This window comes from Macaca thibetana, unplaced genomic scaffold (genome assembly GCF_024542745.1).
Source record: "Macaca thibetana thibetana isolate TM-01 unplaced genomic scaffold, ASM2454274v1 unplaced_scaffolds117, whole genome shotgun sequence".
NCBI lineage: Eukaryota > Metazoa > Chordata > Mammalia > Primates > Cercopithecidae > Macaca > Macaca thibetana.
In genome coordinates, this window is record NW_026088906.1 from 3214 (window position 1) to 12474 (window position 9261).

Below are 9261 nucleotides of genomic sequence, written 5' to 3' on the forward strand. Positions count from 1 at the left end.
AACCCGCAGTCCCTGCAGTGAGGTCTGGTCTGCAGGGGACATGGACGGCCACGCGGTGAGGCCCACAGACAGCCTGGACTCGGCTGCCTCAGAACTCTGGTGGACGTTGCAAACGGCCCCACAGGGTTGCAGTGCACATTCCTCGGACAGAAAGAAGACGCTTGGAACTGTTCCCGGCACGAAGCCAGCGCCCTGTGAACAGTGGCTGCTGCTGTTGTGACTGAGTGCCGTCCAACTGGGGACATTTGCTCTGCTCAGTTCACTTAATTGGGCCAGGAATGGGGTTGCCCTGCCTCCAACAAGCTTGACGCATTGAACGAGGGCTCAGTCGATAATGTACTCTGTAAATACGCTCTCCCGGCTAGAGTGAGCAAAGCCCAGGGAGCGGGTGGTTCTTCAGTATTAGCCAGGTGTTTGTGGCAGGGCCAGCTGTGCGGCTGCCAGAGCGAATGTGACCAGGAAGCTTCTGTCCCCCCGAGGTGGCCAGCGTTCCTGTTACATGTGCCATAGGCAGAAGGTGGGCACTGCTGGGGAACTTGCTCATGTTCCTGTTTTCTGATTGGAAATTCAAGGTTTCTGAGCATCCTATATCGAATTTGTACATTGCTGAAACTGTACACATTTCAACGCTTGTTTTTTTCTGCTTTTCAGATCTATACAACCTGGCATTTGGCCGTGGCTTCCAGGACAGGCTGGATGCAGAGTGAAGTCCTCTCCTCACTGTCAATGTTTGCAGATGTCTTCTTGTATAAACTTCGTATTTCTTGAGACTTTCAATTAGGTTTTTACTTAACTAGACTCTTAAAATTGCCATGCACATAACTCTACCAGTTACAATCTTGAGCTAACATGGGTTTTTTGTTTTTGGTTTTTGGTTTTACTTTGATGAATGTTTAACATTTGCATGCTGGATGTGGGGGTGGAGGTCATTTATCTGCTTTTCATTGCCTTCTTGGTTATACTTAGTGACTTTCAGGTAAGGTGTGGAAGGCGTGGTACAGGGTGAATTGCAGGCCGCACTGTGGCGCCGTGGAGGACAGGTGCGGGCTGCAGTGGTGTGCACAGTGGATGAGAGACAAGAGGAGACTTCCATCCTCGAGGGAAACACACAACAATTTAAAAAACTGATCATCTAGCTTACATGAGGTCCAACAAATTCAGTTTGCAAAGTTTAACTTCCAAGTTAATTTAGTAATTTTTCCCCTAAGTCATTAATTTAGTAGCTTATGTTTAAATATATTTCTTTTGTCTAAAGGAAGTCATAAATTCTAAAATGAATGACTAAACATGTAATAATTTAGGCATACAGCACCTGAAGGGAAAACTGCCAGTATGCTAAAATATTGGATACAGATGCTTTTAAAAAATATAATGTAGCATTCTTACAATGCATGAGTTTTTAGCATGTAACTTGGTGAGTAGTTTTGAGCTATGTTTGTAGGAATGTGTATCTTGAATACTTGAGGCCACCACTGCAGATGTGTGCGTGAGATGTATAAATACTGAATGTTCTTCTCCCTTCCCTTAAATGAAAAACATTAGCTCCCTTTTTTTTTTTTTTTTTTTTTTTTTTGAAGTGGACTCTTGCTCTTGTTGCCCAGGCTGGAGTGCAGTGGCACAGTCTTGGCCCACTGCAACTTCTGCTTCCGAGGTTGAAGTGATTCTCCTGTCTCAGCCTCCTGAGTAGCTGGGACTACAGGCACCCGCCACCACGCCCAGCTAATTTTTGTATTTTTATTAGAGATGGAGTTTTGCCATATTGGCCAGGCTGGTCTCAAACTCCTGACTTCAGGTGATCTGCCCACCCCGACCTCCCAAAGTGCTGGGATTACAGACATGAGCCACTGTGCTCGGCCAGCTCCCTTCTGTAATGATTTATACAGTTGTTTTTGCTTTTTGTTTTTTTGAGACGGGGTCTCACTGTGTCGCCCAAGCTGGAGTGCAGTGATGCAAATCTAGGCTGACTGCAGCCTTCACCTCCTGGGCTCAGGTGATCCTCCCACCTCAGCTTCCTGAGTAGCTGGGAATAGACACATGTCACCACGCCCAGCTATTTTTTTTTTTTTTTTTTTGTATTTTTAGTAGAGACAGGGTTTTGCCATGTTTTCCAGGCTGGTCTCGAGCTCCTGGGCTCAAGCGATCTGCCCGCCTCAGCCTCCCAAACTGCTGGGATTACAGGCGTGAGCACCACATCTGGCCCATTTTTTTTTTTTTTTTTTTCCTTCCTTCCAGGATTAGAAGTCGACTTTCAGAAAACCCTTCAACCTTGCAAACTTCATTTTCCATAATATGCCTCTAGGATAAAAACAAGACTGAAAAAAGAAGTATGTGTGGACTGCAGTTAAAAATTTTCAACACAACATAGCTTAGGAGAGTTGACATTTACAAAGAGCAGGAGGCCCGTTCAGTGCCTTCTAGGCATTGGGAATGGCGGTCTGTGGGCGACCCTAACGTGTGCGTCCTGAGACGTGATCGTGGTGCTCACGCTTTTCCCGAGGGCCCACCGGGAGTACCAGAGGCTCTTCTTCTGCAGTCGGCCAGCCAGGCAGCAGCTGCTGGAGAAGGAACAAACAGTAAAAGACAGATGTACACGGTGTTATTGTGGCAGAGAGGTTAAAACCAGGCTCACTCTGTTCTTACAGTTTTAAAAAAACTAATAATGAAGTCCTTGAATATGTATTGCATTTCAGGATTTTAAAGCAGTTGTGGGTGTGTCTGTGTGTCTCTCTAGCTCCCGTTCGGGTGCTCCCTGTGAAGAGAGCTCAGAGATGCCACCTTTCCTTGTTGAGGTGACAGGGCCTGGAGAGGTGTGAACCCCGTGTGGGGGGGGGGGTGACTGACCTGGGGGGAGGCTGGGTCAGCGGTGGGGATCCACCCCCACTCCACATTTCTGTAGGGAATCCACAGTTCTAAGTCTTTATGATATGGGTAACATGAACCTGGAAGAGGTGTTATTTTTTAAGAAGTAAGTGCCATGCTCTTTTTTCCTCATACTTCCCCATGTTTAAGCAGCATTGAAGGATAAGGCACTAGTAGCATGTTGGTTTGGAAACAATCTTGTTGGTTATTTTACCTTGAATCTGATATTAAGGTTGCCTGGTAACAGAAGTTTTCCTTTAACAACATGGAACTCTGTTGAATCTGTTGCCCCATTGGCTGAGCAGTCTGAAGTCAGTGCTGTGGCAGCTAAAGAGGCCTTGGAGGAAGGCCTTGGAGGAAGCCGCTGGATGGGCAGGAGGCACCCCCCTTGATTGAGGGAGAGAGGTGCAGTTTGCAGGGACCCCACGTGGCACTTGCGGCTCTCTTCTGCCCCCTGCTGGCTGCCAAGCGGCCTCGCCACAGTGTGCTCAGCGTGAATGTTCACGGGGCAGGCCAAGGCTTTTGTTCCAGAAACACTGACTTCAGAGAGGGCCGGCCGTGTGTGTTGAGCATGGCAAGAAAGACTTACGTGTGTCTTAAACCTCTTGAACAAAGCAAGTTGATGTTTCAAATGCATCTCGAAGGCTAATGACTTTGCTATGGTCAATATTCAGGAGAAAATGGGGTTTGATGAAATAGACAGGAGTGGCAAGTGAGGTGCTTGTGCCCCTGTATGACTAAGCGATGTCCTGGCCGTTCCACACCATGGCCTCTGAGTAGCCAGCGTGTAGATACTGGGTCAATTTAGATGGGACTCCTAGAGCTGTCAGCCACCCGGGAGAAGCACGAGGAGTTCTGTGTGCCCATGGTCATGGTTCCCGCTACTGTGTCCAGCAATGTGCCGCGTTCCGATTTCAGCATCGGGGCAGACACAGCCCTGAACACTATCACTGAGGTAAGTCCCTGTGCGCCCAGCCAGGTGGGCGCCCGCTGACGCTAACCCGAGGGCCCCGGCCCTTTTTATCTACCAGTGCGCTAGAAACAGCCTTTTACAAATACCCTGAATGAGAGCTTCTCGTTCTTTTCTCCCCCCTAGAAAAGTAGGTTTTTAGACTGAACATTTTTGATCTCACTCCTAAAAAAGTTTGACCACCTCTTCTGTGTGGCCACCGGTGGGGACGTAGTATGGCCAAGACCCCCCCGTGAGTACCTGCAGCGCTGAGGATGGCTGGGCCGCAGTCTCCTGTGATTGCACCAGCATTAAAATCCCCCCCCCCCCTTTTTTTTTTTTTTTTTAATGCTCAGCCTAAACTTTCTTTGAACCTCCAATACCCATTATGATGAACCCCTGCCTTGATGCTGAGGGTAGAAATTGAACTGAATATTTTATAATTGTAGTCATTGTCCTGAACGCACCATTGCATTTGTTATCTCTTTGGTCTTGGCTGTTGACCTCATTTTCCCCTTTGTAAACTGGGGATGTTAAATTACATCTAAGGCAATATTGGGGCTAGTTTAGTTTTTTTGCCAAGAGACAATAATAAAACATAGAAGTATATTCTTCTGTTTTTTTGTTTTTTTTTCTTTGTGAGACAAGGTCTTACTCTGTCACCCAGGCTTGAGTGCAGTGGTGTGATCTCGGCTCACTGCAGCCTCGACCTCCTGGGCTCAGGTGATCCTCCCACCTCAGCCTCCCAAGTACCTGGGACCACAGGCACATACCGCCATTCCCGGCTAAAAGAAATATATGCCTATCCCCATGTTTGTGTGTCACACTTGGTGATTCACGTGGGAATCTGAACCGTACCTAACGCAGGAAGCATTTCATTTTTTTAAAACTTGATGTCTAAAATTTTTCAGAAATTCTCAAGTTTTAATTTTTCTTGTGTGACTTGGTTCTCACGAATATTTTTCAAAGTTTTTTTTTTTTTTTTTTTTGTAAATCCTTGGCATGAAACTTATTTCTAGCACTGGTAGTTAAAAAAAAAAGATTTTAACATACAGCTCATATGGTAAGTAATGCTTAGCACTCGTTTCTTGCTTTTCTGAGCGTCTTAAACTTTCTTCACTTTCTTTGCGAAGGAAACCTGCCCAGGTTTTCCCATGTTCACTGGCTTTGGGGGCAACTTTCACCTTATTTTTGGCAGTCACTAATCTCTGACCTAGACGTTGCTTCTGTAATCCTGGTGACGGGTGTCACGGTTTTGCTGCTGTGGGTCCAGCCCGGCTCTGGGCTGACCTTCACGCTGGGAACGTGAACATGAGTGTCTGTTTCACAGAGGGGATTCCAGCATGGCTTTCACTGCTCTTTCACCAGCTTTAGCTGGATTTTTGGGTCTGTGAAAGTTGGGTGTGCAATGGGAGGGATTGAAGCTTCTTTTTTCCCTAATCGTTACCTAATTGGAACTTGCCCAGAGGGAATGGGTGGAGAATTTGAGAGCAGTCACTGCAGTTAGCTGAGCATCTGAAGATGTGGGACAAAGCTGGTGTTGATCTCCCTGTGACTTTTTATTTTCAAGTTTCCACACAAAGCATAGATCCTTGTGGTATGTGATGTACACTTTCAGGCATGAAGAAAATCTCTCTTTAATTCCAGGGTCCTCCGCTATAAATAACTTTTTTTTTTTTTTTTTCAGATTGTAAATATGTAACAAATGTGTAGGGTCAAAATTTGAAAACCAAAATACGTGAGCCAAACACCCCACAAATGATCAGTTCCACCCGCTTTGACTTCCCTTGGAGGGACTGTGTGATTTATTATGCGATTGTTTTAAATTCAGTTTTTCATTCATTCGAGTTTCTCAAAGCTAGGTTAAACAATTTTTTTTTTTTTTTTTTTTTTTTTTTTTGAGACAGGGCCTCACTCTGTTTCCCAGGCTGGAGTGCAGTGGTGCAATCACGATTCACTGCAGCCTCGACCTCCCAGGCTTAGGCGATCCTCCCACCTCAGCCTCCTGAGTAGCTGGGACTATACGTGCATGCCACCGTGCGTGGCTAATTTTTTGTATTTCTACAGAGACGAGGTCCTCCCTATGTTGCCCTGGCTGGTCTCAAACTTCTGGGCTCAAGCAGTCCCCCTGTCTTGGCCTCTCAAAGCACGGGGGTTACAGGGATGAGCCACTGCCCTGGGCCTTAAGTTAACTGATTACAATAGAGAAAGAACTGGAGCGTGTAGTTAGTTGAGCCTCCCGTTGGCCAGGCACAGCCACCTTGGTAAGTGTATGTGTGTGTCCTCATTGCCCTTCTGATCCTGAGCTCCGAGGAATGAGGCTGTCTTGGGAGTGCTGTGGTTCTAGTCTCGTGATGGGTGAGTGACGCCGGCTGAGCTGATCGAGGTCACCCTGGCAAATGCTGCAGCTGCTCGGGAGCCGGGGCAGGGACGAGAAAGCCGCTGAGGATCCCTCTGTGGACCCCTGAAGGGAGAGGGACCGAGATGTGGACATGGCAGCTGTTTTCTCCAGAGCCCTGTTTACTGATGGCCAAACAGGCTGAATCCTGAGAAGGTTTGAATTTGGGTCTGAACTGGGCTCGTCTGGCCGTAGAACAGGAGCTGGTGACGAACACGGGAAATGAGGGCGTGAGGCGACTTGACGTGGATGACTCCGGGTCACTCCAGCCACTGTCCTGAAGCCGTCGGAGGCTGAGGATGTGTGGGAGTGAGCGTCTCTTCCCTGTCTGGCCACACACCCTCTGTGACCCGTGACTCCTGGCCTGGCCCTGGGCAGCATTTATGTTTGGGGTCTCTGGATGGCTCCAGGTGTTCAGTCAATTTGGTAATTCTCATGGGGTGACTGTGACCCAGGGGATGTTTGCACCATCCAGGGAGGTTTCTGGTTAGAACTGGGAGAAGGGATGCTTCCAGCACCTGTGGCTGGAGACAAGAGACGCTGCGGAAAGTTCCTCCAAGCACAGGGCGAGCTCCATAGTAGGCGTCTGGCTCAGGACCTGGCCGTGTTGCGCTTCAGAAGCCCTGGGTGGATCTGATGTGGTGAAGTCGTCATCTGCTTTGGACACGTGCGTCCTCATCCTCACTGATGATTTGCTTCTTGCCAGCATTGATGCTTAGCTGACGCCACAGCCCCTCAGAATCTATGCGGTGCTGGCGAGTGGGTCTTCCGGGCAGAACAGAATGAATGAAATACCTCAGAGCAGGTGTTACACATTCTCAGGATGTGGCTGCAGGGAGTTTCGGTTGGACTCCTTTCATTCCTTAGCGCTGGCTGGTGCATTACTCTGTCCTGTAAGCTTGATCAGGTCACATCAGAAACACAGTAGGTGGGTGCCACGCTGCTGTCAGGTGTCGCGAAGGTGGCGGTGACCACAGCCTTGTAATTCCTTGTCATAGTGGCCCCACCACAGACCCAGGGGCCCGGCTGTGCTTGGTCTTGAGAGTTTTATGCTTTTCTGGGCAGGGTCTCCCCTGTCGTGAAGCTTCCCTCCCCTTTTTTGGAGACTGAAGGAAGAAAAAGCGATAGGGAAGAGGGGAGAGAGGATTTGCAGCAATGTGGCCATTCCCACAGATTTCAATGTGGAGTTAAGGAGCTGAGATCCCCCCACCTGCCCTCTTGTGTGCCTCAGGCCCCTCCTGGCCCCGGGTCACCCACACCCTCTGGCTTCCGGCAAGGGCTTCTTGGAGAAGCAGCCAGCTCCCCGCAGCCAGTCTTGGTCAGTCCTGAGCTAGGGTATTCCACAGTAAAGGAGTGACGTCACCTGTCTGAAAAGCATAAGGAGCCCCGCATGTGGTGGTGCTGAGGGGGCCACATCCTGGGCACCAGGCCAGTGAGTATCCCCAGATGAGTGTTTCTGGCTGGGAAGCAGGCTGGCATTTGGATTGAAGTCCTGCAAAGACTGCCATGGCCAGAGCCTGTACAGAGCAGCCCAAGAGCTGGGCATATGCTGGGCCTGGGTGGATGTGGAGGCTGTGCCATGGGGGCACGGGGGCCCCTGCTCACAGCTCACCTTGTGGTCACCCAGCACTGACCCACCCACCTTACCCTCCTACCCACCACGCTGTGAACTCACCTGCCACGGATCTCTACTCACTGTCCAAAGCCCTCTGCCCACACACGGGCTCCTGGCCTTGGGATGCTTTGGGTTGCACCAGGGCTGCAAAGCCTGGGTCGCTCACTGTCCAACTCTCCGGGGAGATGTGGGCCCCACCCTGTGTCCCAACAGTAGCATTTCTGCAGCAGATGTGGGGATATTCACAGTAAGAGGGACACGTCCAAGTCCATAAATTGTTCGTTTTGCCACCAAGTGGATGACAAAAACACCTTGCCGTGTGGGGCCGCTGGGAGGTGGGAACAGTGGGCGTGTGGACCTGTCCTGCTGTTACCTTGGTTAACACCCTGAGGTGGAGTCTGAAAAACCCCGGGGCACACGGGCTCGAGAACAGCTCCCCTTTCTGACACCAGAGCCCATTTCCCAGTGGAACCCCAGAGCAGCAACTCAGGTTCTTGCTCGCGTGTGTGGCTTTGTGTGCGGCTTCCCGAGGGCAGAAATGGCAGCCTCCCGCCGGAGAGCAGAGATGCGGCCCGGGGCTGAGTGTGGCCCCCCGGTTATCCAGCTGCCTGCCTCCTTCCCTGCCTGCGCGTGGAGGCCGCCTCTGCACGATGATGGCGGTCACTTGGTGTGGTCCTTACAGCTGTGGGCCCCATCCCACTCATCCTTGCCTGCCTGCAGAAAGCTACAGGACTGGCTTTGCCTTTAAACGTCCTGACCGCCCTGGCCTCCCTTACCCACAATGAGATGCCGAGAGCTGAGCTGTCCCGCTCGTGACTAACTCGCCACTGCCTGCAACCTGCTCTGCTGCTTGCCTCACACCCACCCTGCTGTGCTGCCTGCAGGCCTCCCCTTTCATGAGGACCTGGGCTGTGCCCAGGCAGCCTCCTGTGTCACTGAGGCCTGTTCTGCTCCCGCACAGCCTCCAGAGCTCCCTGGGCCCCTTGACCCGCATGAACGGGCTTCCCCTGGTGACTCAGGCCCCTCCTGTCCCTTCCTGGACCTCAATGCAGGCCCTGGGGCTGGCAGGTGAGCACCCAGCACCCCTGCTAACCACTTGGCCCCGCTGCTTCAGGCTTACAAGAGCGCGTGCAACATGGCCGAGGCACAAGGCCGCCACCAGGAGCTTTGCATCCCCCGTGTGTGGTGCCGGCCACGATTAGCAACAATGTCCCGGGCACAGAAATAAGCCTGGGCTTATTTATTGACCAGGACGGACGGACGGACAGATGGCTGGCTGGCTGGGGAATACTGTGCTTATGTCATTCAGAGACAAGCATTTCTTGAGCGCCTGCTGTGGGGGCTCAGCCGGGTACTGCTGATGGTGCAGTGCTGTAAGCCCAGCCCACAGTTCCTGCCCTCATGGAATTCGCAGCCTAGTGAGAACTGCAAGTCAAATAA

The 9261-nt window shown here is 50.7% G+C and overlaps 1 long non-coding RNA gene across 1 annotated transcript; it reads left to right on the plus strand.

Annotated features, from left to right (window-relative positions):
• The first annotated feature begins 419 nt into the window (after nucleotides 1-419).
• On the plus strand, nucleotides 420-766 carry LOC126947311 (uncharacterized). The gene is made up of 2 exons (XR_007723014.1): nucleotides 420-517; nucleotides 652-766. It is a non-coding gene; the product is annotated as an uncharacterized LOC126947311 (long non-coding RNA).
• The last annotated feature ends 8495 nt before the right edge of the window (nucleotides 767-9261 follow it).